Below are 27,557 nucleotides of genomic sequence, written 5' to 3'. Positions count from 1 at the left end.
TAATGCGTTACATGACTCCTGTATTACGTTTGAGTTACTTTCACCAAAATATCTACAGAAGTAGAACTTAACATTCTAAAATGACTAAATGTACTAGAGCCCTGCCCTAATGACAAAGTGTTTATATTTTGTTCGGCTTAGAAAAACCGTTTGGAGCATTTTTTGTACATTAAATAAGTTTTTTCTTTCTTAAAGTAACGACCAAGCGGCCAGCGGCAGACCAGCAGGCATGTTTGATCAATGTAGCCTTTTCAAATCATCATGACTTGCCTAAAATAAAATCTATAGATATACTAAAACAGTTGATGCATATAACAATGTTTAAACGTTAAACCTAGATAAATGTACGCTGCATCCAGTAGTTTGTGCAGAGAGTGGAAGATAAAGCGCAGGACATGGAGGCACCAGCACAATCAATTACAATTTTTTTTTCAATGGAAACAACTTACGCCATAATTTTTGCTCATAAAGGTAAGAGTAATACATCATTCGTAACTGTAAAGGGTCTACTTTTATTTGTGTGCACTCACAATGTCAACAAAATGTCGTGCTTTTATCTTGAACAGGAGAGCTTCACAAAAATGAACCTAAAGTCAGCGACTACATGCCTCACAGACATGATAAATATATCTATAGAAAGCTTTAAATTACTACTTAATGAAATAAATAAAAACAAAAAGTATTTAATATAATCGTTATCCGTGAAGATGCACATCTCTCTAAAGGCGCGTCTAACGAGGAGATGGCGAATCCTTACTATTTCCCGCGGACACATTCATGGTAATTACTTTTGCTGGGGCTTTTGCTTTATTGTGTGTATTTGAAGCAGAACTCTTCAGCTGTGCTGACGGCTCGCTGCTGCTGCGGGACACTAAACACCGTCGAGTTGCTCTTGATGGTCGCGGACTCATGTTGTTTCCACCAGCGCTGCAATTTTTTTTCATCAATAATTTATGGATGTCTAAAATATAAAGATAAGGAGAAGCCTAAAACAGGCCAGAGGACCGGTCCGCGTCTGAACTATGACGTGAATATTGGCCCGAAGCCCGGGCCTAGGGACATAAAAATGTAGGAGCCGGACTTTAAAGTAAATAAAAAAAAATAAAAAAAATTGGGGACTAAAAGTGTGTTGTAACGCAAGCGTTACTGAACATGTACTGAGTAAAATATCACTGAAAATTGATTAGTAATGCCTTACACTACTGCGTTACAACAAAAAGTAATTGTTACTGTAATGCATTACTTTTGTAACGCGTTACTCCCAACACTGCACACAATACATGTGCAACATCACTAACGAGTGGATTCTGACAGTCATTTTATACAAAACCAGACAAATGGGTGTGATCCAGAGGAAGAGCAGATCTCAGGGATCAGAGGAGAGATGCAGTTCCCTGACACTGATATCAGAGCATCCTGGATTCTACAGATGAATTTAAAAATGGGTATCAAGCTCAGTAGAAGACACACTATTTGAATTGGCAAAAACTATGATGTAGATGTATTTACCAATGAAAGCACACCAGCATCTAACCATCCTCTAAACACACTCGCTCTGAAACTCAAGCCGCTATAAGCCTAAACCATTACTAAAGACTCTCACAAAAACCTACATGATGCTCCTGATGAAAGTCCAAATCTGACCTCCAAAATAAATTCCAATGTTATTTGGCCCTAAACAGAACCGCTAAATTGGCACATTACTTTATTTAAACAGAGACAAATGCTCTCCAAATATAGATGAAGAGATCATTGTTTACAAACAGAGAGAGGAAGACATGAACGAGCCTGGACACCGAGAGACAGAGAGAAAGACAGACATCATCCAAGTATTTAATGTGCACCCTGATGTTTTAACTTCAATAATTTAAAAAATATATTCTCAAAACTTTATTTTCCAGCAAAGAACTGCCATTTCAGACAGGTTTACTCAATAAACCATCCAAACAGGTGACTGAATCTGACCCACACTGTGCATGACCTCTGACCTCACAGTCAGCTACGAGATACTACAAGATACTTGAGAAACGCTCAGTGTTTGTGTCCATACAATACAAGTGATTGGTCATACAAGTCATACAAGATTGAACTACACGAGGGAGAGTAAATGATGATTTCTGGCTGGACTGTCTCTTTAAGGCAGAGCGGCACTTGCGTCCTTTATTTTCAGCCTGTCCTGATAATCACCATTAACATGATTTGTGTTCTTAATTGTAAGTTCCCTTGAAAGACAGCATCTAAGAGCATTAATGCAAAGCAGTATGTGATAAACGGCTCAGTATACTGCAGTGTTGTATACAGATCTCAAAATAACAAGTTACAGTAGATTCACAGTTCACAGTAAGTGCCAGAAAATGACCTACAGACGTTCTCTGCCAACTCGGCCTTATTTATTTACTTCCTCACTTCATAAAGCAGTCAGAGGACAAGAAATACAGCTGCTGTAACATAAGAGATGCACACACAGTTGAAGTCACTGAACTACTGTAAGATCGATTGCTTTTGTCTGTCATGCTGCTGAGAGGTTTGCGATTGTAGCTCCGTGTAGCTTCGCTTTTCTATTGAATCTCTATCTTACTTTCACTCTCTGTTGTTTAAAGTGATAATATATAACTTAATTGCCACCATATTTCTGGTATTATCTATCAAACTAATTTGATCGTTCACTTTTTAAAACCATGCGTGCAGTGCGTTAGCATTCGTTAGCCGGTTAGCTTGTCACTCGCAGTTCCATTCGAGTTTCTATTCTCGCCTATTATTGTTTCCTTTTTTCTCGCTCCGTTTGAACTCACGAGTTCATCAATCAACAGTGGTAAGTAAATCATTCCTCTATCACAGTGAGCACCCTGATAGCACACATACATCTCAGAGACATCTATTTGATGTCTGCATTTACATCTGCAAGACGTATTTTTTAGGGTGTTTGCTCATCTGCAATACGTCTATAGGACGTTTCCTTTTAGATGTCAAGTAGACGTCTATTAGATGTCTTTAAGATGTTTATGATTTAGAATGTATGTAAAACTGACATCTGAAAGACATCTGCCAGACGTTTGTAGACAGCAGATGCTTTCCAGATCAAGAGATCTTTAATAGATATCTTGCAGACTTACGTGTGCTATCTGGGCAATAGCTTCTCCTTCTCTTGTTATTTGCACTTAATGTCACATGTGTAGTTTATCTCTCTCTGTCGGCAACGAGGGATTCACATGTGATAATTGCAGAGAAATAGTTAGGCTGACAGCAGTGGCGATTTCTTTAAGACTGCAAGGGAAGCTCAGCTTCCCCTATAATGTCAAAAAATTAATGGTCAAACATGTACTATTGTGTTAACATTTTATTGATTAAAAATGCGTTAGAACACGTTCATCTCAGAGACGAGTTCGTTCAGAATCAGCTACATATAGCAGGTGACTCTATTTCCTTCTCATATATTCCCGTAGCATCAGTGTATTTGCCTGTTGAAGCCCAGCGTCCATTGACTTCTATGGAGCTGCTTTGAACAGTTTTTTTCAGTGCCTCAAAACTAGACGGTCATTGGATAAATGCTGCGATTATGTCCCGCCCACGGACGCTCAGCGTCTCTGGGGGTGAATGGAGGAGTGGGCGGGGCCGGACTCCGGGCTTCTGCGTGATGATTGGAGGGTTTGTCGAAAGACTGCATCTCCTTTTGATTGACAGCGATTGTGTCCTATAAGAAGTCGCGGATGGTGAAGCCATTCGAGCCAGTGTTGCCAATTTAGCGACTTTTCAGACCACCCTAGTGACTTTTCAGACCACCCTAGCGACCTTTTTCCCCAAAAGTGACTAGCGACAAATCTAGCGACTTCTTTGACAAACCTGAGCGAGTCTCTGTGATCGCTGGTACTGCCGCAACGGCGTGAGGGCAGCGCGCACGCACCTCTTTCTCTGTTCAGTGAGCGGCTGAGAGGAGCAGCGCGTTCAGTTCAAATAGATATTATGTTGCTTCTCTAATTTTACATGCAAATATAGCCGAAATCACAGCACAGGAATTGTCTTGTCTTATCTTGTGTGTATTATTTGATTTAATAAGACGACGGCTCGATTATAAATTAGGATTTTTGTGCAGACTAACTTCTTGGAAGGGAGAGCTGGTTATGTATTCTTAAAGGGCTGCGTTTCAGTCACTATTTCATATTTATCCCGTTGACTGACAACATAAACAGTAAAATATATAAAGGACAACAGTTTTATTGAGAATTTAGCTGCATTAAAATACAGTATGAGCACAGAGAGACAAACAAATGTAAAAGGCAATATGACGCGATGACGTAATGAATATGCTAATTAGCGCATGACGTCATCTGGCGACATTTAGCGACTTTTCAAACTGGCTTTAGCTACTTTCCATCGAAAGAAGCTGGCAACACTGATTCGAGCTCAGTCCCATAGTGGACTTTGCAAGTGTAGTCAAAAGACAAACTGCTGCAACCTATTTCTTGATATTTGCTTGGCGAAATTGCTGGCCAATTTTCATTATACGTTTCACACAATTATACACCACATTCCTTGTTTCAGTTTAACCTAATTCCCACATTTCCTCCGTCGAGTTTAATGTTTTTTTAGACCGTTTGTTCATTCATTCATTCATACAGTAGGCCAGGCGGTGAACTAGCCAGCTAGCAAACTGCACACGATGGCAGAATTTACGTATTAATAAATGGACAATTTTTATGATGTAGGCCGAAAATGAGCTTCCCCTCTTTGAAAGACCAGCAGCCGCCACTGGCTGACAGAGAATATTTTAGAACTAGAGACATGCATCCAAACTTTAGTTGAGGACAATAAGGATGTGAGGGCTGTAGATACTGCTTTGGATGCGACTAGCTCAGGGAGTCATGTACATTGTTCGGTTCTGGTTGAGCCCGTGCAGCAGGGCAGCTGGGTGACTGTAAGGTGGCCTAGTCGCGGGTCAAAGCACCGCTCTTCCGTTCCGATCAAAACATCAAACAGGTTCTCCCCACTCAGTGAGGCACCCACTGAGAAACCTGATGAAAGTGCTCTAGTTATTGGTGATTCTATTGTACGGAACGTGAAAATAGAGACACCAGCCACCACAGTCCAATGTTTACCGGGAGCCAGAGCGCCTGACATCTTGGCAAATTTAAAAGTGCTGACTAATGCTAAACGTAAATTCAGTAAGATTGTTATTCACGTCGGCGCTAATGGTGTTCGACTTCGCCAGTTGGAGATCACTAAAAATAATGTTAAAGAGGTGTGTGAACTTGCAAGTACGATGTCAGACACTGTAATATGCTCTGGTCCACTCCCTGCTTACCGGGGTGATGAGATTCATAGCAGACTGTCGTCACTTAATGGCTGGAGTGACGCACGCAGAATAGCATAGGTTTCATAGACAAGTAGACGAGTTTTTGGGGCAGACCTAACCTGTTGAAAAGACATGGTGTTCATCCTTCCTGGGGTGGTGCCGCTCTTCTCTCTAGAAATATGGCACATAGTCTTAGAGTTCGTACTTGACTAACTGGGGCCCAGGTCAGGAAGCAGACAGACTGGCTAAACCGACCGTCTGCTAGCCGCCTCACGTCACAGAAGTCAGTTAATTCTAAGCACATAGAGACTCCTTCACCAAGATATCACACTATAGAGACTGTGTCTGTTCCCCGAACTAGAAAATACTGAAAAATCCAAACCAAATTAAGAGTAACAATCTAACTGATGTTCAACAAATAAAAAATGCTTACAATACAGAGAAACAATTTATAAAACTTGGCTTACTGAATATCAGGTCCCTTTCTACAAAAGCACTTTTTGTAAATTATTTGATCAATGATCATAACCTAGATTTGCTCTGTTTGACAGAAACATGGCTAAAACCAGATGAATACATTACTTTAAATGAGTCCACCCCCCAATATTACTGCTATAAAAATTAACCACGTCCAAAAGGTAAAGGGGGAGGTGTTGCTACAATTTATAGCAATATTCTCAGTATTTCTCGGAGGGCAGGCTTTAAGTATAACTCGTTTGAAGTTATGGTGCTGCGTATAACATTATCTAGAGAAACACGTGTTAGTGATAAATCCCCTGTGATGTTTGTACTGGCTACTGTATACAGGCCACCAGGGCACCACACAGACTTTATTAAAGAATTTGCTGATTTTCTATCTGAGTTAGTACTGGCTGCAGATAAAGTCTTAATTGTTGGTGATTTTAATATCCATGTCGATAATGAAAAAGATGCATTAGTATTAGCATTCATAGACATTCTGAACTATATTGGGGTTAGACAACACGTTTCAGGACCTACTTATTGTGGAAATCATACTCTAGATTTAATACTGTCACATGGAATTGATGTTAGTGGTGTTGAAATTCTGCAGCAAAGCGATGATATCTCAGATCATTATCTAGTCTTGTGTAAACTCCATATAGCTAAAACTGTAAATTCTACACCTTGTTACATGTATGGTAGAACCATCACCTCTACCACAAAAGACTGCTTTGTAAGTAAATCTTCCTGATTTATCTCAATTCCTCAGCATATCCAATAGCTCAGGTATTTCGTATAGCTTGACGGGAAAGTACCCTATCCTACAAAAAAACATTAAAAACTGCTAGATCTGATTACTTTTCGTCTCTTCTAGAAGAAAACAAACATAACCCCCGGTATTTATTCAATATAGTGGCTAAATTAACGAAAAATAAAGCATCAACAGGTGTTGGCATTCCCCAAGAGCACAGCAGTAATGACTTTATGAACTACTTTACTTCCAAGATCGATACTATCAGAGATAAAATTGTAATCATGCAGCCGTCAGCTACAGTATCTCATCAGATAGTGCACTATAGATTCCACTCATTCTCTACTATAGGAGAGGAAGAATTGAATAAACTTGTTAAAACATCTAAACCAACAACATGTATGTTAGACACTATTCCATCTAAACTACTAAAAGAGCAGCTTCCAGGAGTCATAGATCCTCTTTTGGCTATTATTAATTTGCCATTGTCATTAGGATATGTCCCCAAAACCTTCAAATTGGCTGTTATTAAGCCTCTCATTAAAAAAAACACAACTTGACCCCAAGGATCTAGTTAATTACAGACCAATCTCAAATCTTCCTTTTCTGTCAAAAATACTAGAAAAGGTAGTATCCTCACAATTATATTCCTTCTTACAGAAAAATTGTATCTGTGAGGAATTCCAGTCAGGATTTAGACGTATCATAGTACTGAGACTGCTCTCATTAGAGTTACAAATGACCTGCTTCTATCATCTGATAGTGGTTGTATCTCTTTATTAGTGATACTGGATCTTAGCGCAGCGTTCGACACTATCGACCACAACATTCTTTTGAATAAACTAGAACACTTTGTTGGCATTAGTGGAAGTGCCTTAGCATGGTTCAAATCTTATCTGACCGCCATCAATTCGTAGCAGTGAATGAAGAGGTATCATATCGATCACAAGTGCAGTACAGAGTACCTCAAGGCTCAGTACTAGGGCCGTTACTATTCACGCGTTACCCTTGGGAGATATTATCAGGAGACATAGTGTTAGCTTTCACTGTTATGCTGATGATACTCAGCTCTATATTTCTTCACGGCCCGGTGAAACACACCAAATTGAGAAACTAACGGAATGCATAGTCGATATAAAAAACTGGATAACGAGTAATTTCTTACTGCTAAATTCTGAAAAAAACAAGTGTTAATTATCGGACCTAAAAACCCCACATGTAATAACCTAGAACACTATCTAACACTTGACGGCTGCTCTGTCGATTCTTCGTCATCAGTTAGGAACCTAGGTGTGTTGTTTGATAGCAATTTTGCATTTGAAAGCTATGTTTATAGCATCTGTAAAACTGTGTTTTTCCATCTCAAAAACATATCTAAAATTGCGACCTATGCTCTCAACATCAAATGCAGAAATGCTAATTCATGCATTCATGACCTCAAGGTTAGACTATTGTAATGCTTTATTGGGTGGTTGTCCTGCACGCTTGATCAACAAACTACAGCTGGTCCAAAATGCAGCAGCTAGAGTCCTTACTAGAACCAGGAAGTATGACCATATTAGCCCGGTTCTGTCAACACTGCACTGGCTCCCTATCAAACATCGTATAGATTTTAAAATCTTGTTAACTACTTGTAAAGCCCTGAATGGCTTGGCTCCTCAGTACTTGAGCGAGCTCTTATCACATTATAGTCCTCCACGTCCGCTGCGTTCTCAAAACTCTGGCCGTTTGATAATACCTAGAATATTAAAAATCAACTGCGGGCAGCAGATCCGTTTCCTATTTAGCGCCCAAACTCTGGAATAATCTACCTAATACTGTTCGGGAGGAAGACACACTCTGTCAGTTTAAATCTAGATTAAAGACACATGTCTTTAACCTGGCTTACACATAACACACTAATATGTTTCTATTATTCAAATCCAAGGATTGTTAGGCTGCATTAATTAGATCAACCTGAACCGGGAACACCCCCCATAACACATGATGTACTCATTACATCGCAAGAAGAATGTCATCTACGCTAATATCTGTCTGTTTCTTTCTTATTCTGTTTCTCAGTCCGTGTCCGGATCAGATGGTGGATCGGCGCGGGGAGATGATGTCTTTCTGATCATCGGAGGAGGCCGGGACACCTGGATGAGCCCCGGGGACATATCCCCAGTGAAGACCTCGACTTAAATGCAATAAAAAGAAAAAGAAAAAGAAAAGAAAAGAACTAAAAATATAATAAAATACCTAACTACATAATACTATTATTGTTAGAAATTGCAATAATACAAAATAGAAATAAATACATTTCTACATTTAAAATTTTAATTAAACAATAAGTAAACAATAAATAAACAGTTATCTCCTGGCCAGAGGAGAACTGGCCCCCCAACTGAGCCTGGTTTCTCCCAAGATTTTTTTCTCCATTCTGTCACAGAGGGAGTTTTGGTTCCTTGAACTACCAACACTCTCTCCACCCTCAATAACACGACTGATTTGAGACCCTTGAGCAAGGCACCGAACCCCCAACTGCTCCCCGGGTACCGCAGCATTGGCTGCTCACTGCTCCGGGTGTATGGTCACTACTGTGTGTACACTTGGATGGGTTAAATGCAGAGCACAAATTCAGAGTATGGGTCACCATACTTGGCCACACACCACCTCCCTTTCCCCCTTTCACCTAAAGAAAGCAGCCCGGAAAATGGAGCGCAGCTGGAGAAAAACAAAATTAGAGGCATTTCGCATTGCTTGGCAGGAAAGTACCCTATCCTACAGAAAAGCATTAAAAACGGCTAGATCTGCTTACTTTACGTCTCTTTTAGAAGAAAACAAACACAACCCCAAGCATTTATTTAATACAGTGGCTAAATTAACAAAATATATAACATCAGCAGGTGCAGACATTACCCAGCAGCACAGTAGTAATGACTTTATGAACTACTTTACTTCCAAGATCGAAACGATTAGAGATAAAATTGTAACCATGCAGCTGTCAGCCACAGTATCGCATCAGATAGTGCACTATAGATCCCCTGAGGAACAATTCCACTCATTCTCTTCTATTCGAAATGAAGAACTGTATAAACTTGTTAAATCATCTAAACCAACAACCTGTATTTTAGACCCCGTTCCATCTAAGCTCCTAAAGAGGTGCTTCCAGAAGTAATAGATCCTCTTCTGAATATTATTAACTCATCATTGTAATTAGGATATGTCCCAAAAACCTTCAAACTGGCTGTTATTAAGCCTGTCATTATAAAACCACAACTTGACCCCAAAGAATTAATTAATTACAGACAGATCTCAAATCTCCCTTTTCTGTCAAAGATATTAGAAAAGGTAGTATCATCACAACTATGTTCCTTCTTAAAGAAAAATTATATATGTGATGATTTCCAGTCAGGTTTTAAGAATGCACCTTCTGTGATTTCTGTGCATCGAATTCGTTTACCATAAATGCCCTAGGTGACAATTTGAATAATTAGTCAACGGCCATGATTCTGTTTGTTTTGTTCTTTTGAGTTTAGGTTGTACGCTGTTAGTTTAGGATTGTGTGTGTCATGCCACTTATGTACTTTTGCTTCTTTCTAGCTTAATTGAGTTTAGTTAGGGCGTCGTATACGCTGAAGATTTCGGGTTTCTTTTCTTATTTATTTTTAATTAGTTTAGGGGTTAGACGTAAGGCTGTTTTGTTTTGTTTATTTCTTTAATTTGGGTGACACTCATTTTTGTCGTTTGCTATTTGTCACAATGTGTCTCTTTGTCACTTAAATGCCTGTACACTTATGACGCAATTCAGTAAAATACCTTTAAACGTACCTCGTTGTTGTCATCTTTTGATCTGCCTCACGCTCAGCGGCTCTTGTCTTACTTAAATGTTACGCTATCATCCCTTTTAAACATCAAACACGTAACAACCATATCATAGTACTGAGACTGCTCTCATTAGTTACAAACGACCTGCTTTTATCATCTGATCATGGTTGTATCTCTCTATTAGTGCTGCAGGAACTTAGCGCCGCGTTTGACACTATCGACCACAACATTCTTTTATATAAACTAGAAAATTATGTTGGCATTAGAGGAAGTGTACTGGCATGGTTCAAATCGTACTTATCTGACCGCCATCAATTTTTGGCAGTAAATGAAGAGGTATCATACCAATCACAAGTACAGTATGGAGTACCTCAAGGCTCAGTACTTGGCCCCTTACTTTTCACGCTTTACATGTTACCCTTGGGAGATATCATTAGGAAACATGGTGTCAGCTTTCACTGATGATACACAGCTCTATATTTCTTCGTGACCTGATGAAACTTACCAATTTGCAAAACTAACGGAATGTATAGTTGATATCAAAAACTGGATGACTAGCAATTTCTTACTGCTAAATTCTGAATGAGGTGTTAATTATTGGACCAAAAACTTTTGCATGTAATAACATAGATCACTGTCTAATACCTGATGGCTGCTCTGTAAATTCTTCGTCATCAGTTAGCAACCTAGGCATACTTTTTGACAGTAATCTTTCCTTCAAAAAATATGTTCCTAGCATTTGTAAAACTGCATTTATCCATGTTAAAAATATATGTAAAGTACGACCTATGCTCTCAATGTCAAATGCAAAAACATTAATTCATGCATTCATGACCTCGAGGCTAGATTATTGTAATGCTTTATTGGGTGGTTGCTCTGCACGTTTAATAAACAAACTCCAGCTGGTTCAAAATGCAGCAGCTAGAGTTCTTACTAGAACCAGGAAGTATGACCACATTAGCCCGGTTCTGTCAACACTGCACTGGCTCCCTATTAAACATTATATACATTTTAAGATCTTGCTAATTACCTATAAAGCCCTGAATGGTTTGGCACCTCAGTATTTGAGTGAGCTCTTATTGCATTATAGTCCTTCATGTCCGCTGCGATCTCAAAACTCTGGCCATTTGATAATACCTCATTCAGGATGGTGACGAGTCTGCTTACAGACAAGAGGTTAAGGAGCTGGCTGTATGGTGCAGTCTTAACAACCAGGAGCTGGACACGCTCAAAACGGTGGCGATGATTGTGGACTTCAGGAGAAACCCCCCTGCACTCCCCCCACTCACCATCATGAACAGCAATGTGACTGCAGTGGAGTCATTCAGATTCCTGGGCACCACAATTCCTCAGGACCTGAAGTGGGACAATCACATTGACTCATTGAAAAAGGCCCAGCAGAGGTTGTACGTCCTTCGCCAGCTGAGGAAGCTTAACCTGCCACAGAAACTGCTGAAACAATTCTACTCTGCCATCATTGAATCCATCCTCTGCACTTCAATAACTGTCTGGTTCAGCTCAGCTACAAAATCTGACCTCAGAAGACTACGGAGAGTAGTCCGGACTGCTGAGCGAATCATTGGTACAGCCCTCCCCACTCTCCAAGAACTGTACTTATCCAGAGTGAGCAAAAGGGCTGGTAAAATCACTCTGGACCCCTCACATCCAGCACAATCCCTCTTTGAACTGTTACCGTCTGGTCGACGCTACAGAGCTCTGAGCACCAGAACGACCAGACACAGGAACAGATTCTTCCCTCAGGCAATCCATCTCATGAACACTTGACAATAAAACGCAGAACACACAACTCTATTATTTATTCACCACACTTGCTTACTTTTTTATTTATCTAATTTTTTCATTTCAAATTTCACATATCAGACCTGTACACACATAATTGTCTATATTATATATTGTGTTTTTGCTGTTTTGTAAATTGCCCATTTGGATATTTGTATTATTCTTCATTACCTCTGTCCTGCTGCTGTCTTTCTGTTGCACTGTGGAGCTTCTGTCACTACAACAAATTCCTCGTATGTGTAAACATATTTGGCCAATAAAGTTCATTCTGATTCTGATTCTGATTCTGATATCAAATCAACTGCAGGCGGGAGATCGTTTTCCTATTTAGCGCCCAAACCCCAAACACACTCTGTCAGTTTAAATCTAGATTAAAGACCCATCTCTTTAACCTGGCTTACACATAATACACTATCTCATTTCTATAATTCAAATCCGTTAAAGAATTGTTAGGCTGCATTAATTAGGTCAACCGGAACCAGGAACACTTCCCAAAACACCTGATGTACTTGTTACATTGTTTGAAGAATGGCATCTACGCTAACATTAGTCTGTTTCTTTCTTATTCCGAGGTTACCATAGCCACCCAGATCCAGACTGTATCCAGATCAGATGGTGGATCAGCACCTAGAGATGACCTCTACAGCCAGGACACCTAGATGAGCCCCAGAGACTGATCCCCAGTGAAGACCCCGTCTCCAAGACGGCCATCGGGACAAGACCACAGGAACCAGATGAGTCCTTTGCACAATCTGATTCTGCTTTAGCCTAGATTTAAACTGCTGATTTTGTCTGGCCAGAGGAGAATGACACTATTTCGACAAACTATTTCCCCGTCTAAATACTGTAAAGCTGATATAAAGCCACCCAGCTTTATATCAAGCCGATGTAAAGCTACTTTGACACAATTTGCATTGTTAAAAGCGCTATACAAATAATATTGACTTGACACACACACAGACACACATTCATCACAAAAACACACATCAGGTTTTAATATCCTTGTGGGGACATTTTGTCCCTACAATGGAGGATAAACCTATACACAAACACACACACTCACACACTCTTTCACTCTCTCTCTCTCACTCACAAACACAATTTCTCTGTCACACACACACACACACTCAAGGATGTTTCTTTCGCTCTATATTTCACTCAATATTTTTCTGTTTGTCCTAAAAGTGTGTAAGAGTGTCAGCGTTTGATTTAAACTTCATTTTGAGGTTCTGATCTATTGGTGCTGCAGTGTTTTTACACTCACAGTTTTACAATCTAAAACCATTTAGAATTTAGGTTTGAATTGAACCGCATAATAACGTTAACACATACACTTTAATTTCCAAACACTTTCTAAATGCTATTATTGTCGTCTGTGTGTGTTTAATAATAGAGTCCCTCCATACATCTGCAAAAAGCCTGACAAGAACTAGAGGAATATCCATATCAATCAAAATATGCCTTTGTCACACACACACACACATTGAGCCTGTGCTGAATTTGAGCAATACTGAAACAATTAAAGGCAACATCGCTGTGACTAGATAGTAAAAGTTCAAGCACCATTGGTGTTGATCACTCAGTTCTTACAGTTACATTTCTGTCTGCTCAAGCGTGCTGCATTACGGCGCAGATCTTAAATCGATCCACAGGAAAGCATAAAGCTCCAGCTCGTCTGCTGTTCCCCGCGGTGAGGAGTTACAGGAGGAAACCCTACTCCACCAGCGCGCTGCTGTTGGCTTGAGTTCATCGCCATAGGCAAACACACACCGGGGCTCCTGGGTCCTGATCTGCCCTGTGTGTGTGTGTGTGTGTGTGTGTGTGTGTGTGCATGTTTATGTGGTTTATGAGGACACAAATGTGTATAATGACATGGGTATGACAGAGGTATTACAATATGAAGGTGGTTTATGAGGACACTGCCTATGTCCCCGTAATTCAAAAGGCTTAAAAAACATACTAAATGGTGTTTTTTTGAAAATCTAAAAATGCACAAAGTCTCCTGTGAGGGCTAAGTTTAGGTGTAGGGTTGGTGTAGGGCAATAGCACACACAGTTTGTTCAGTATAAAAACCATTACGCCTATGGAGAGTCCCCATAAACCACAAAAACCAACATGTGTGTGTGCGTGTAAAAATAAAACGTCAAACTGCTGCTGGCTCTCTGTGAGTCAGATGACTACGGGTCAGTTAAGATGCTCCAACCAACAGACAACAGCCAAGACAAACACCACAGTAACTTAAAAATTAAAGTCAGGAATACGACACAACTAAACCCAGAAAAGGTTTTAAAACACTAGGCATCGAAACACATTGTCAGATGTTACAGAGTAAAAACTGGGCATGACACACGAATCGACTTATGATCACACACTACCAGAATTTCACAACAAACTCAGAGAAACTTGAGCCACGCTGCTCTGAAATGCACAACAAATGAAAACAATGTCTTGATAAAATCTAAAAGCAAAACATATCAGCACCCATCTTAATGAATCAAGCGCACTGATGAGGTCAGCAGATCATGTGACAGATTTACTGCCAAAAGCACCGCAGGAACAATTTATTTCTCAAGCCGATAATCACCTCATTCTCTGAAAAAAAACAAACAAAAAAAACAGCTGACTTATTGACAGACTGTGATCAGACATTTTGGGTCTTCAGACACACACACTCACACACACACACGTTTGTTTTTGTGAAAAGTGGGGACATCCCATAGGCGTAATGGTTTTTATACTGAACAAACTGTGTGTGCTATTGCCCTACACCAACCCTACACCTAAACTTAGCCCTCAAAGTGGGGACATGGGGTAATGTCCTCATACGTCACCTTCACCTTCTAATACCGGTCATACCTGTGTCATTATACAAATTTATGTCCTAATTTGTCACAAAAATACACACACACACACTCGCACACACTCTCACACACAAACACTCACTCACACACACAAACTAACACCGAAACAAACACAAAATCACATTTCCTAGACAATATTTAATTTCTCTCAGTTACACTAATGGCCGTTTTTTGAGTAAGTGGGAGAACAAACTCATATGAAGAACTAATATAAGGAGAGAAACTGATCAATGAGCCATTCAATTCAGCTCCATCACAGAAAGAGGAGCAGAAGTGAACGAGAGCTCTGCATGCTACCAAAGACTCCTGCCAAAATATAACAGCATTAAATTGGGCGTTATTGCATTTTAATTAGTTTCGGTCCATCTGCGAAAAGCCTCCTGGCAGAAAAACACCTTGAGCAGCCAAAGGTTCCCTTCAGAGTCATTTACTCCTATGATGAACGTTCCCAAGAATCTCATGTTTAACACTGCATTCCTGATCAAGCAAACACAAGACTACTATACATATCTCCAGCTCAACACACTCCATGAGCCAAACTCCAACAGCAGATCTGCTTGATTGTCACCAAATATAAACTCACCAGAATACATGAAGAGGTTAACAGCATTAACTGGGTGAAGCGTTAGATTCACTCCTTGTTTTAACACTCTTCTTTTTTACAGACAATCTGTTCAGCTCTAGTATCAGTCAGTGATACATAATTAAATTAATTCACTCAAAAGATCAAATCTCAAACAATAATGTTGATCAAATTTTCCAAAAGCAAACTGAAGAGAGACAATAGCAGCAGAAGCGGCACATCTGATCACATGGAAGATGTTATGAACTTATCATATGACCTGAGGACAACAACAAAATAAAAGTATCACGCCAAAGGTCAATGAATCCCCTGCTAGCCAAAAGAAAAGGCAAAACAAGCGTCAGTATAGGCCAGAAGAGACTGTTGCTTACCAGCCCTGAAATTAAACATCCTCACTGTTTGGGATTTACATATTGAAATGGAATATTGATTCATATATGCAGTGTACTTGCTGTCCATACAATCACACACACACACACACACACACACACACACACACACACACACACACACATATACACACAGAAAGTCAGTGGCTAAAACTAATTTCTCATGATTTCTGCTGGTCAATTCTGCTAAATGAGTTTTTTGGTCATTAAAATGACACCAGAGGCTCAGAGAGCAATGAACTGTGGGTAATGCATCAGCAGAGCCAAGAAGGCAATGACAGGAAATTAGCAAGCAAAAGAGGTCACATGGAAATGCTGAAAAAGCTTGTTGAACTAGCATGCCGTTAAATCTATCCATGTGCAAAAAATAATAATTATAATTACTCCTGCTAATACTTATAATTAAGTGTACACTGGAGATGAAGTCATAGTTGTTAATAAAAAAAAAACAGAACAAGCAGTAATCTGAGCGGCTGAGACGAACGAGAAGCAAGTAAAGATAGTCAGCGAGCCAAGAGTCTGAGTATGAGTTAACCTCCTCCTACAGGGTCACGACTGAACCCTGCTTCAGACGAAAACAGATCCGTTACATGTGGAAAAGCCAAGTTTCACTTTATCCTGAGCTGAAGTTAACCGACTGACAACTGACAAACACTGAGAGTCATGCAGATTAGGACGAATCGCATTCGATTATGAACGCAAAATGTCCTAGCTTGTCAGTGAACTCTGGCTCTGTGTATTAAATGCCATCTGAAAGCAGGTGATATAGATTTAGCGCTAAATACGGAACCGGCATTACTGACAAGATGCACAGCCAAAATGCAGATCTACATAAAGAGGAGCGAAAGACTGAAAAGCACAAGTGCATCACGTCTTTTGTCAAACGTCCATCACTAATGGAGTGTGAGAGTGAGTCCTGCACCTGCTCAGAGCCTTCAGCAAATAAAACACCTGACAGAACAAATGCAGGCAGTGATCGTCAGGACGGGCCACTGGAACACACCGTAGACCCTCACAAACCAGCAGCTGATGAACATAATGAGATGCTGAAGAAACAATATGAAGCTCAGAGAAAAGCATGCAGCTTCATCTTCAGTAACAGCAGCAGCAGCAGTGTGATGAAGAGCTCACAGATCACACACACGAATGAATGATCAGCGCTCTCTTCCACCCTCAATATCATTACTGAGGTAAGACCCTTGAGCAAGAACCAAACCCAAAACTTCTCTGTGTGTGTGTTCACGGTGTGTGTGTGTTTGTTCACTACTCCTTGCTGTGTGTGTGCTTTTGGATGTGTTAAATGCAGAGCACAGATTCCAAGTATGGGTCACCATACCTGGCCAAACATCCTTGTCCTTGTCCCTTACATTTACATTTACATTTATTCATTTAGCTGACGCTTTTATCCAAAGCGACTTACAATTGCTATATATATCAGAGGTCGCACGCCTCTGGAGCAACTAGGGGTTAAGTGTCTTGCTCAGGGACACATTGGTGTCTCACAGTGGATTCGAACCCGGGTCTCTCACACCAAAGGCATGTGTCTTATCCACTGCGCCATCACCACCCCTTCCCTTCCTTATTCCATTTTGTTCATGTCACTTCATTTTTCCATTGCGATTTTAAATTTAAACAACTGTGCAATTAATGTGGTTATCTCAAATAATTGTGGTCAGATTGAATAACCACGATCAGATGATTAATCAATAATCTCAAAAGGACTCATTATGGCTGAAAAGAAAAGGGAATGGCTGATGCGGATCAAAAACACACACAGCTAATGTGAATCAGCATCTGTTCTAATACACCACAGAACATCTGTAAGGGTCTGTCATGTCTCTGTTTTTCGCTCTCCTTCTGTGAAAGTCTTCAAATGAATGACAAAAGCTCAAGAACAGTCCAGTGAGACACTGTGTGTTTGTGTATGTACTTGCTTTGAGTGCATATAAATACAAGAGACTAAAATATACAAGAGCAGAGAGTTTACAGCTTTTAAAATAACATCAGATATACAGCAGGACTGATAATAGCACACACACACACACACACACTCTGCAACCTACATCTAATCAAGAATGACATTTGACTCAGCATGTTGTCAGTATGTGTGTGTGTGTGTGTGTGTGTGTGTGTTCATCATGGCTCCCTGAGAGGAAATGACCTTGTCCCCAAATGCCAAAAACAAAGATGCCTCCATCTTTCTTATTCTCTGTAGAGTGGGAGCTTCATTATGTGCCGCTGCTGCATATGCTGCTTTTCCTCTTAGGTCTCGTGTTAATCTCACACATCAGTGAGAATCTCACACTCGCAATCTGAAAGGCGCAGACTCAACACGCTTCAGTGTGAAAAAAAACACATGAATAAAAGAGACGTGCAGTGATGATGGCGATGAAGATGTTGTTATTAAAATGTCTTTGTCTGTTAACACTGCACAACTTTCTGTATAACACACAGTTTTTTTCTTGTTTACACTTGGCCAAACATGTAATCAGTCAGCACTGGTATTATGAAAAATAATCTCAACACCGCAATCTTTCACACACACACACACACACACACACACACACACACAGACGAGACTCTGACTCTTTCATGCCCAGCATGAGATTCTGAGCTGAAATCACAGGCTGTAAGATGAGAGTTAAAAACAAACCAGAACATCAAATTACAACCTCCAGCGAACACCTCATCTTTCTGTCCCGAACACAGTCAGACAGAACTGCTGATCTGGGGACGTCACTGACTGATGATGAACATGTGATCTGGGTGTTTCTGTGGTCAGCAAATGAAAATGCCAAGAAATCTTCTTGATTCATAACTCCTCATGTCCTTGAGCTCAGTAAGGTCATTGGTTCAAATCCCAGACAACACAAAGACTAAATACCATATTGACCCGAATATAAAACAATGTTTTTTTCTTGGAAATACATCTGAAAAAAACCGCGGTCATCTTATATTCAGGGTCTAGACTTTGACATGTCAATAATACACCCACAACAATAGGTGGCGCCAAAAACGCATAAAACGAGTGTGCCATGAAATATGTAATGTAATGTGTGTTGTAAAGCTTGCGAGTGACAACAAAATATAAAGAAAATGCTGACAGCGGCATGAGTCGTGACTGACATGTTAGCCTGATGAGAACAAACTTCCTCTGTAAGTGATTTTAAAGCATAAGACAGTACCCAGATTTGAAGACTACAAATTTTCACTTCTACTGTTAATGACATTTTGGTTGGCTACTACGAGATGGATAGCCTAAATGTTATATAATCCAGATGGACTACCTGTTATTTGTATGGTATATCAAAGAGTGCATATTTTTAAATGTCATTGTTGGTACATTTTACCACTATTTACCATACTTTCAAAACGAAAATTAAAATAGGAAAAATATGCAATATGAAAATAATTTAAGAAAAAAATGCGTTTTACAGAGAGAAAAAAAAAAGATTTGGTTTTCAAAAAGCCTTTTTCCAAAAGGTACATCTGGAAAAAGGGGGGTCGTCTTATAATCAGGGTCGTCTTATATTCGGGTCAATACTGTCATGTACACCTTGGGTTTTAATTTATTCATTTAGCAGAGGCTTTCATCCAAAGTGACATAAGGAACACCATAAGCAACCTGCCATAACCTGAATCACTTTGGTTAAAATCATCTGCCAGACACATAAAAACTTTTTTTTTTTTTTTTCTGAAATACCAGGAAACTTTTATTATACCTACACTCATGATTAAAGATAGATTAGATCCACTCAATTACAAATCAATCGTGGGCTTCATCAAAACTAGACTCATGCGCTTGCTTCTGGAGAACACCTCAGACTGATTCTAACCAATTGACCAGATAAACACTCTCACAAATACACATATGAATGCTTGAATGCTACACTGTCATTAGATTAGAGTAACGCAAACTAAAATTGATGAATAAAACTATAAAAGAAAAAAACCCCACCTATGATTAAAAACAGAATCTGTATGAAAAAACAAACAAACAAACAAAAAATACACATATACTGCCTGTTGAATATACACAGAAAGACAAAGTAGAATAATACACAACTTCAGTTATTTTATTAGGGGGGAAAAGCCACAAGTACATGGCCACAAAAAAGGGAAACGTTGACCAAAGAACTGGATCTGTCCGTGGTGCTGAAAATCACCTGCATGAGCAATTGGAGTATTGGAAGCTTTCAAAACTCAAGTTTACCATCAAAATGCAGTATTTTTTCTCTTTTACGCAAACACACACAGAGAAACAGCCTTAGCAGTAGGTAACCAGAACAAAGTGGCCATTGTCTAAAACAGCTGATTTTTGAGGAAATAACAGCAGACCAATAATACAGCAAGAGTTTGATGGAGCAGCCTGACCTTTCAACAAAAGCACCTGATCTGATGAAGTGAGAGAGAGACAGACAGACAGTTTGGTCTCTGAGACACAATACGTCAAAGCCGTGGCAGCAGCACAGACAAACCAACAAACGTCCTTGATTTTCATACAGGTTTGCATACACATAATTAATTAAATAATTTGTTTTTATTTGTCACATACACAATTATACAGAGTATAACCAGCAGTGAAATGTGTGCTCTGCATGTAACCCATCCAAGTGCACACACTCAGTAGTGAACACACACCCGGAGCAGTGGGCAGCTAATGCTGCGGCGCCCGGGGAGCAGTTGGGGGTTCGGTGTCTTGCTCAAGGGTCTCACCTCAGTCGTGGTATTGAGGGAGGAGAGAGCGCTGGTTATTCACTCCCCCACCTACAATCCCTGCCGGACCTGAGACTCGAACCCACGACCTTCGGGTCACAAGTCCAACTCTCTATCCATTAGGCCACGACTGCCCCACACACACACACAGAGAGAGAGAGAGACTGTATTGTGTAGCTAGAGTGTGTCTTTATCACACAGATGGCTGCTGTTTCTCTTTCAGTACATGAAGTGAAACATTCATTAATATCATTTAACAGGACTGAGAGAGTGTCACATGTATTTCTTCAGCTAGAACCTAATAGAGCTACAGACTCATCTGTCTCTCTCTCCATCTGCCTGTCTGTCTCTTCAGGTGCAGTCAAAATGTGTGTGTAGTGCTTCATTGAGAAAAAGGAGAAACACTGAGAATCAGTTGCCAAAATAAATTAGAGAGATAAATTAATTATAGCAGCAGAGATGAAATTGAGAAAATGGGATTTTGTGAGAGAAGAGAAGAAAAAACATGCTGAGCCAAGGAAAGTTCAGAGCCACAAGAACAACAAAGACTGGACCGACAGACACACACACACACACTCACACAAACCAGCATGCAATATCATCTTTCACGTCCAGAGAGAAAGATGACAGGTACAGAGACGGTTCAGAGCAAACGGTCGTCACACAGGTTCTGAACACACAGGATGAAGAGGACAGTTTTGGATATAAGATCAAACCCCGATCTTACAACAAAAAGACAACAATACCACAGCAAACAGAATCCCACCAGACTCCACCACAGACAATGAGAATAACTATGTATTTGGACAGTGATTTCAGCAGAACAGTGTTAATGTTGAGGAGTAGCTCTGATCAGGCACAGATCGAGGCTGACACTTTTTATTTACTTGTGAATCAATGGCAGACGAGAGGGGATTCTCTAGGAAGATACAAGGGTCATTGGTTCATGCTTGGGTTAGGGTTTCAGGGTTGCTCAACAGTCAACTACATGATCACAGATTTACATCTGCTCTCTTTCAAAGCATCAGATCACAGTCAAAGAAAATACTAACATGCACAGATGAGACCGTAAACTGTACAATAGTAGAAAGAATTACAGATGGGTCAAAAACAAAACGCTGAAAAATACTGACCACAACTGTCCACCGCCAAGTGTGTTTACTCATAGATACACACAGAGAACTAAAGAGAAGCGCTGAATCAGCAGCAGCACTGCAGAACGCACAAACTAACTAGTCTTTCCGCATGTTCTCCTGCTTGCTGCTGTACTGGTGCTGCGGTCACTCCTCTGGTTTACTGCTTATTTTATTATTGTAGATCACATTCATAAACTGCTTTGGATGACCACAGCTCTAAATGAATACATGTACTTAAACTAGGGCTGCATAATTCATAGAAATCATTATTTTTATGATCGCATAGTTAATTGTGAAAAGCATTGACTGCAGCGTTCCATTTAGCTCTGCTCGTCTGGTGTCAAAGGCTTTTACTCACAAAGTGATTTTCCTCTAGATGCCCTCTTTACATGCGTATGTTACTCAAGGAGATGTGCGCTTGACAAGAGTAATACTGTTGTCAAGTAAAACCGTCCAATGTTGTTCTGTCCCTCAAACCTACAAAAACTCCATAATCAATTAGAAATGCATTGCTGCAGTTTATTTTAATGATGTGCCTCCGATAATGAAAAAGAAAGTTATCAGACTCTTTTCTTAATCTCAACACACTGCCATTTTTTCCCAAATAGCAATTCCTCATAGCATGCCTACGGATAAGTTTTAGAACTAAATAAAGATACAATTTTCAGATAGCAATTCTCTTCTGCCATCAAACACACATCAGCGTGCTGCGAGTGAAAACAGTGATAAAGTTCACCAATCACAACAGCGGACATTTGCTTGTGATTGTGAAAGAGGAGATGTCACATGATATTAATCGTTTGTGGCAAAGGATGCAAAATGATCTTAAAATACATTTTATGACCTCTTCAGAGAGAGTTTTGCTCAACGTGAGCTCAGTGACCGCCTGCAAAATGAGGTTCAGCTTTACTCAAAGCAGAAACCTTCAACATCATCCCACTGTAAACCCAGAGGAACCATCTGCCAACAGAATAAAGAACACAAAGACAAATCTCATCCAACTCTTCAGGGTTAATGCTGATGTAACACTTTAACTCTATGTGTTCAGTTCAGAATAAATCATTCTGTAACGCTCTGAGGTCTATGAGATCTTAATCACTTCACTGTCTGTGCTCCTGTGAACATGGAGAAATGTCCACATCATTTCATTCAGTCACCCTGGTTTGATTGATTTTAAGATTCTCCTTAAATGAAATGGAAGGAATTCACTTTCAACTCTAGGTGCAGTCGGCACGTGAAATTCCTCTTAAGTGAAAGAAACTCTCAGGAAACGAGATCAGAGGAGTTCAAAGCGATCCAGCTGCTGTTATTTCAGCCCAATCTTCCTGAGCTTCTGTGGCAAGATTACTTCAATTAAACCGTTTGAGTTCTCTAGCTACCATTATTAAAGTCACTGTTCTTCACGATTTCATTCAAAGGTTCTGTTTCTCTCAAATCTTAAGCAGCAATTGCTCAACTGTGACCATAAAAACGAAGAACCAAAATATACATTTGTTTTAGTTAATCTCTTGTGCATTCTGTCATCATTTACTCAGCCTCACTTCATTCCAAACCTTTTTCTTTCTTCTTCTTCTATGAAAGACTGATAGTGCTGCTCGCTCTTCTACGCAATTACAGTAAAAAATGGACACTGAAGCTTTCATGCAAAAGCAACGTAAAAGTACCATAACATATGACTCTGTAGTCAGTCACACAAACTGATAATCTCAACGTTGGCCAAAACTCCACATGTGTTTGTGAGATTTCACATGAGAAGACGACAAATGGCAAGGAAAGTCAAAACAGTGTAAAACAGCATGCGGCTGAGTAAATGATGACAGAATATTCCTTTCTGTGTGAACCGATCCTTTAACGTTTTCCTTTCATGTTTGTTGGCCCCATGTAAATCTTCTCTAAGCACATTAGGCCTCTTAAGAAGAAAACAACCTCAGTTTTTACCAAAATGCAAAACGCACTCCTCAGTCACTAGACCATCTCATCATAAGTGTCTGAGAGTCTCGTCACGTACCGCTAATCAGCGTCAGTGATGATCTGGATGATGTGAACGGAGGAGGATCTGCTCACTTTAGCGTTCAGCTCGTTTTAGAGACACTTCTGATCGCTGCGCTCTCGTTACCTCGTTTTTAGATCTCTTTACCTGGGGCGGAGAGAGAGAGAAATGAGCAAGATGTCAGGTTGGCTGGTTAGAGGAGAGGGATTATAGTCAGATTAGCGGCGCTGCTAACAGGCGGCAGCGATCCCTGGCGTCGGGGTCGAGCCACTGTCATGGCAGGTGAGGAGGTCACGTCTGGAGCATCACAGCTCCTTCAGCTGAGCTCCGGATCAGTGTTCAAAGACAAAAAGAGCTTTTTAAAATGATCCCCCACTTTAAAGAGCACAAAGAGCTGACAGGAATTAAACTACCAGTTAAAGGTTCTGAAAAACGTTAAAACACAGCCGTGCCAAATACAGCACACTCACATCGAGCGTAAGCATATATAACATACAGCAAATCTCAACTGCTTGATTGTTCATACCGTATCCATGTCAACCATCTCTAATCTGATAAATGCTACTCTAAGGAATGAAGACATTATAATCAGTAAACTGTGATTTTCTGGAAAACTGCTTCCAGACATTGTGTAAAAACGCTTCACTAGTAAATTTGACTTGACAAACACATAAAGGTCCTGCAGTGAAGAACAGGATCTTAATCAGGCCAGAAACATTTTAACCCAAGATGAATGCATTCAGACTCCTGACAGACATCTGCCAGATGAAGCTTCAGAACATCTGAGGAAAAGACCTTAAACGTTCCCTCACAACCACACAAAACTCTCCTGCTGCGAGGACAAAAACTATTAGTTAAACATAAGGAAAATGCATTTAACAACAGCTTTTGGTTTGGAAAGAGAGCTACTGAGATCTGAAAGGTTGTGAATCTTTTCTACTCCTCTGCAGCCATTTTTACTTGCACTAGTGATAATCCAATTACATCACCACATTATGTGTGCATTATTTCAAGTTTAATTTACTTGTTTTCACACACTCAGTTCAAGAGCAGCTTTACAGAAAAGTGACATATAAACCCCAGTGTTCAAGACAGAAGATTGAGCAGCGAAAGAAAAATCTCTGAGATGTTTAATGACAATAATAAAAAAAAAGAACCAAATGCAGAATATATGACATTTTATTGGAAACACATCAACATAAGCTAGAAATATTTGTATTTGTGAGTAACGTTGCAGTGTGCTGAAGGTCGGTGTTTCGTTGGATGTGTTTGGTGCTGCTAAACCTCAGAAAACTCGGGGTCACCCACTCGCTTACAGAAGCGGATCAACCTGACACACACACACACACACACACTGCAGCTCTGAACGCGGTCATCAATAACCTACTGATCAACCACACAGTCAATATATCATTTGGTTATAATAATGAGAAAATGATCACAAAGGGATTTCTGAATTGTACAGAGCAGATAAATTCAAGCCTGTACACACACACACCAGCTATATGAAAGAAACGAAATCTTGCACAGCGTCATCATCCACCTCTCTTTGCATAAAGACACTGTGTCTGTCTCTGTGTCTGTCTGTCTGTGTGTGTGTGTGTGTGTGTGTGTGTGTGTGTGTGTGTGTGTGTGCATGTCTATGTGGTTTATGAGGACACAAATGTGTATAATGACATGGGTATGACAGAGGTATTACAATATGAAGGTGGTTTATGAGGACACTGCCTATGTCCCTGTAATTCAAAAGGCTTAAAAAACATACTAAATGGTGTTTTTTTGAAAATCTAAAAATGCACAAAGTCTCCTGTGAGGGCTAAGTTTAGGTGTAGGGTTGGTGTAGGGCAATAGCACACACAGTTTGTTCAGTATAAAAACCATTACGCCTATGGAGAGTCCCCATAAACCACAAAAACCAACATGTGTGTGTGTGTGTGTGAGTGTATGTGTGTGTGTGTGTGTGTGTGTGTGTGTCTGTCTGCGGGGTGTTCACAGAGGTTGTCTATCGCACCCCAGCGGATGAGCTGCGTGCTGAAATCATCCTCACTGAACATGAACTCGTGAACTCAACGTAAAATCAGACAGAACAGGCCAGTCCTTTGATTTCAGTCCATTTTAATGAACATAATACAGGCAAGAGAGAACGAAACAACATATGGACGACTGTCAACGCCTACAATCACACACAACTTAGTTCATTTGTGTCTATCGCGTGTGTGTGTGTGTGTGTGTGTGTGTGTGTGTGTGTGTATTATGCTGGAGACTTTGAGAGATCAAACCTGACATGATCCGACACAAGAGATCACCTCCTCCAACCCTCTCTCTCTCTCACACACACACACACACACGAGTCCGCATTCGTATCGGAGATCGGACTGACGCTCCTCAGCATCTCATGTGTGTAAAATTGGACATCGTCATGATGCTGATCAGGAAAATCCAAGAACAAACGAACACACAGAGAGAGAGCGCGAGAGAGAGAGAGAGAGAGAGAGAGAGAGAGAGAGAGAGAGAGAGAAGAGAGAAAGAGATCAGCTCTTTACCTTCGCAATGCTCTCCCTGCGTCTCCGTCTCTCCTTCTTCCCAAATTCCTGCGCTTTTCTCTGGAATCTCAGTCCGGAATAATGTCAGTATCCGTCAGAGAGCAACGCGTCTTGATCCTGCGCGTCTTCCGATGGGAGCTGAGCGCCGCGTCACCTGCGTCCTCACATCAGCAGCGCGCGCGAACCCGCCCACTGAGACACGCCCCGCGCCGCGGGCGGAGCCGAGCTGCAGAGAGCGACGCGACGCACGGATCCTGGAGATCGACGCTCTTCTCCAGAAAGAAGCGCTAGAAACTCCCCTCGCGGAACGGAGAGTTTAGATCCTCCGCCAGTTCATACTGAGCCGTTTCCAAGTCACCAGCTGCTAAATACAAGTCTCACGTTACTACACACTATATAGTCAACGTCACTATACAGTAAACATCACTATAAGCCACACAGAACTAATGACTTACACGAAGAGCTGAAAAGGTTCTGGTGTTTCTGAAGCAAACATTAACATTCCTGAACACACACACTTATGAGCACGATGTTTTAAGTATTCACTGACTATTCACACAGTTAGGGTAGAGTGGGGGAAAACGCCCCCCTTAAGGATTGTGTCTTCTTTCTTTTTTTCAGTACAACAAAAGTTAAATGTGCTCAGAAAAGTTATCATTGTTTTAGTGACAATGCCATAAATTATAAACCAAGTATGAAAAATGTCCAGAGTTTTTCATGTTATTAGATTTTTAACTAAAATTAAATTTGTGCAAAATGCCCCCCAGTCTGACAAAACAAAATCAGAGTACAGGCAGTTTTATTTTTAAGAATATAATCGATAATTATGAATTACAGAATTATAATAGTCTATTTGAAAAAAAAAAAAATGAAAAAAAGTGAGTTGATGATAGCTGGCTAGCTAACTAGATACCTGATGTGAACTTGAGGTCATTTTTAAATATAAAGTCCAAATATTTTTATTCAACCAACCAGTTAGAATTAATTTGATGAAAAAACAAAGTATTTGATGTTCAGAACAGAATAACTAGAGTATTGCCCAAAATTAATCTCGACAGTATCTTGTAATTATTTTGGGAAAAACAGTAGGGGGGCATTTCCCCCACTCTACCCTATATTAAACCGAATTATGTCTAATAATCAATGTAAACACCATTCACACACAAACACGTTTTTGCTTAAAAAAAAAACCCTGCCAGATGCAGTGCAGTGGCAGATTCAGTGGGTTT

The 27,557-nt window shown here is 40.2% G+C and overlaps 1 protein-coding gene across 1 annotated transcript in view; it reads right to left on the bottom strand.

The window, feature by feature from the left end:
- nrxn2b (neurexin 2b) overlaps nt 1-26,472 on the bottom strand; it is a 711,451-nt gene extending 684,979 nt beyond the window's left edge. The window contains exon 1 of the mRNA XM_079427101.1: nt 26,329-26,472. The gene's annotated coding sequence lies outside the window, so the exon portion shown is untranslated. The remainder of the gene's footprint in view (nt 1-26,328) is intronic.
- Between the last annotated feature and the right edge of the window lie 1,085 nt (nt 26,473-27,557).

Source organism: Barbus barbus, assembly GCF_936440315.1.
Source record: "Barbus barbus genome assembly, chromosome: 1".
Classification (NCBI taxonomy): domain Eukaryota; kingdom Metazoa; phylum Chordata; class Actinopteri; order Cypriniformes; family Cyprinidae; genus Barbus; species Barbus barbus.
The sequence above is the reverse complement of the archived record's forward strand: the minus strand, read 5'-3'. Positions and strand labels throughout refer to the sequence as shown.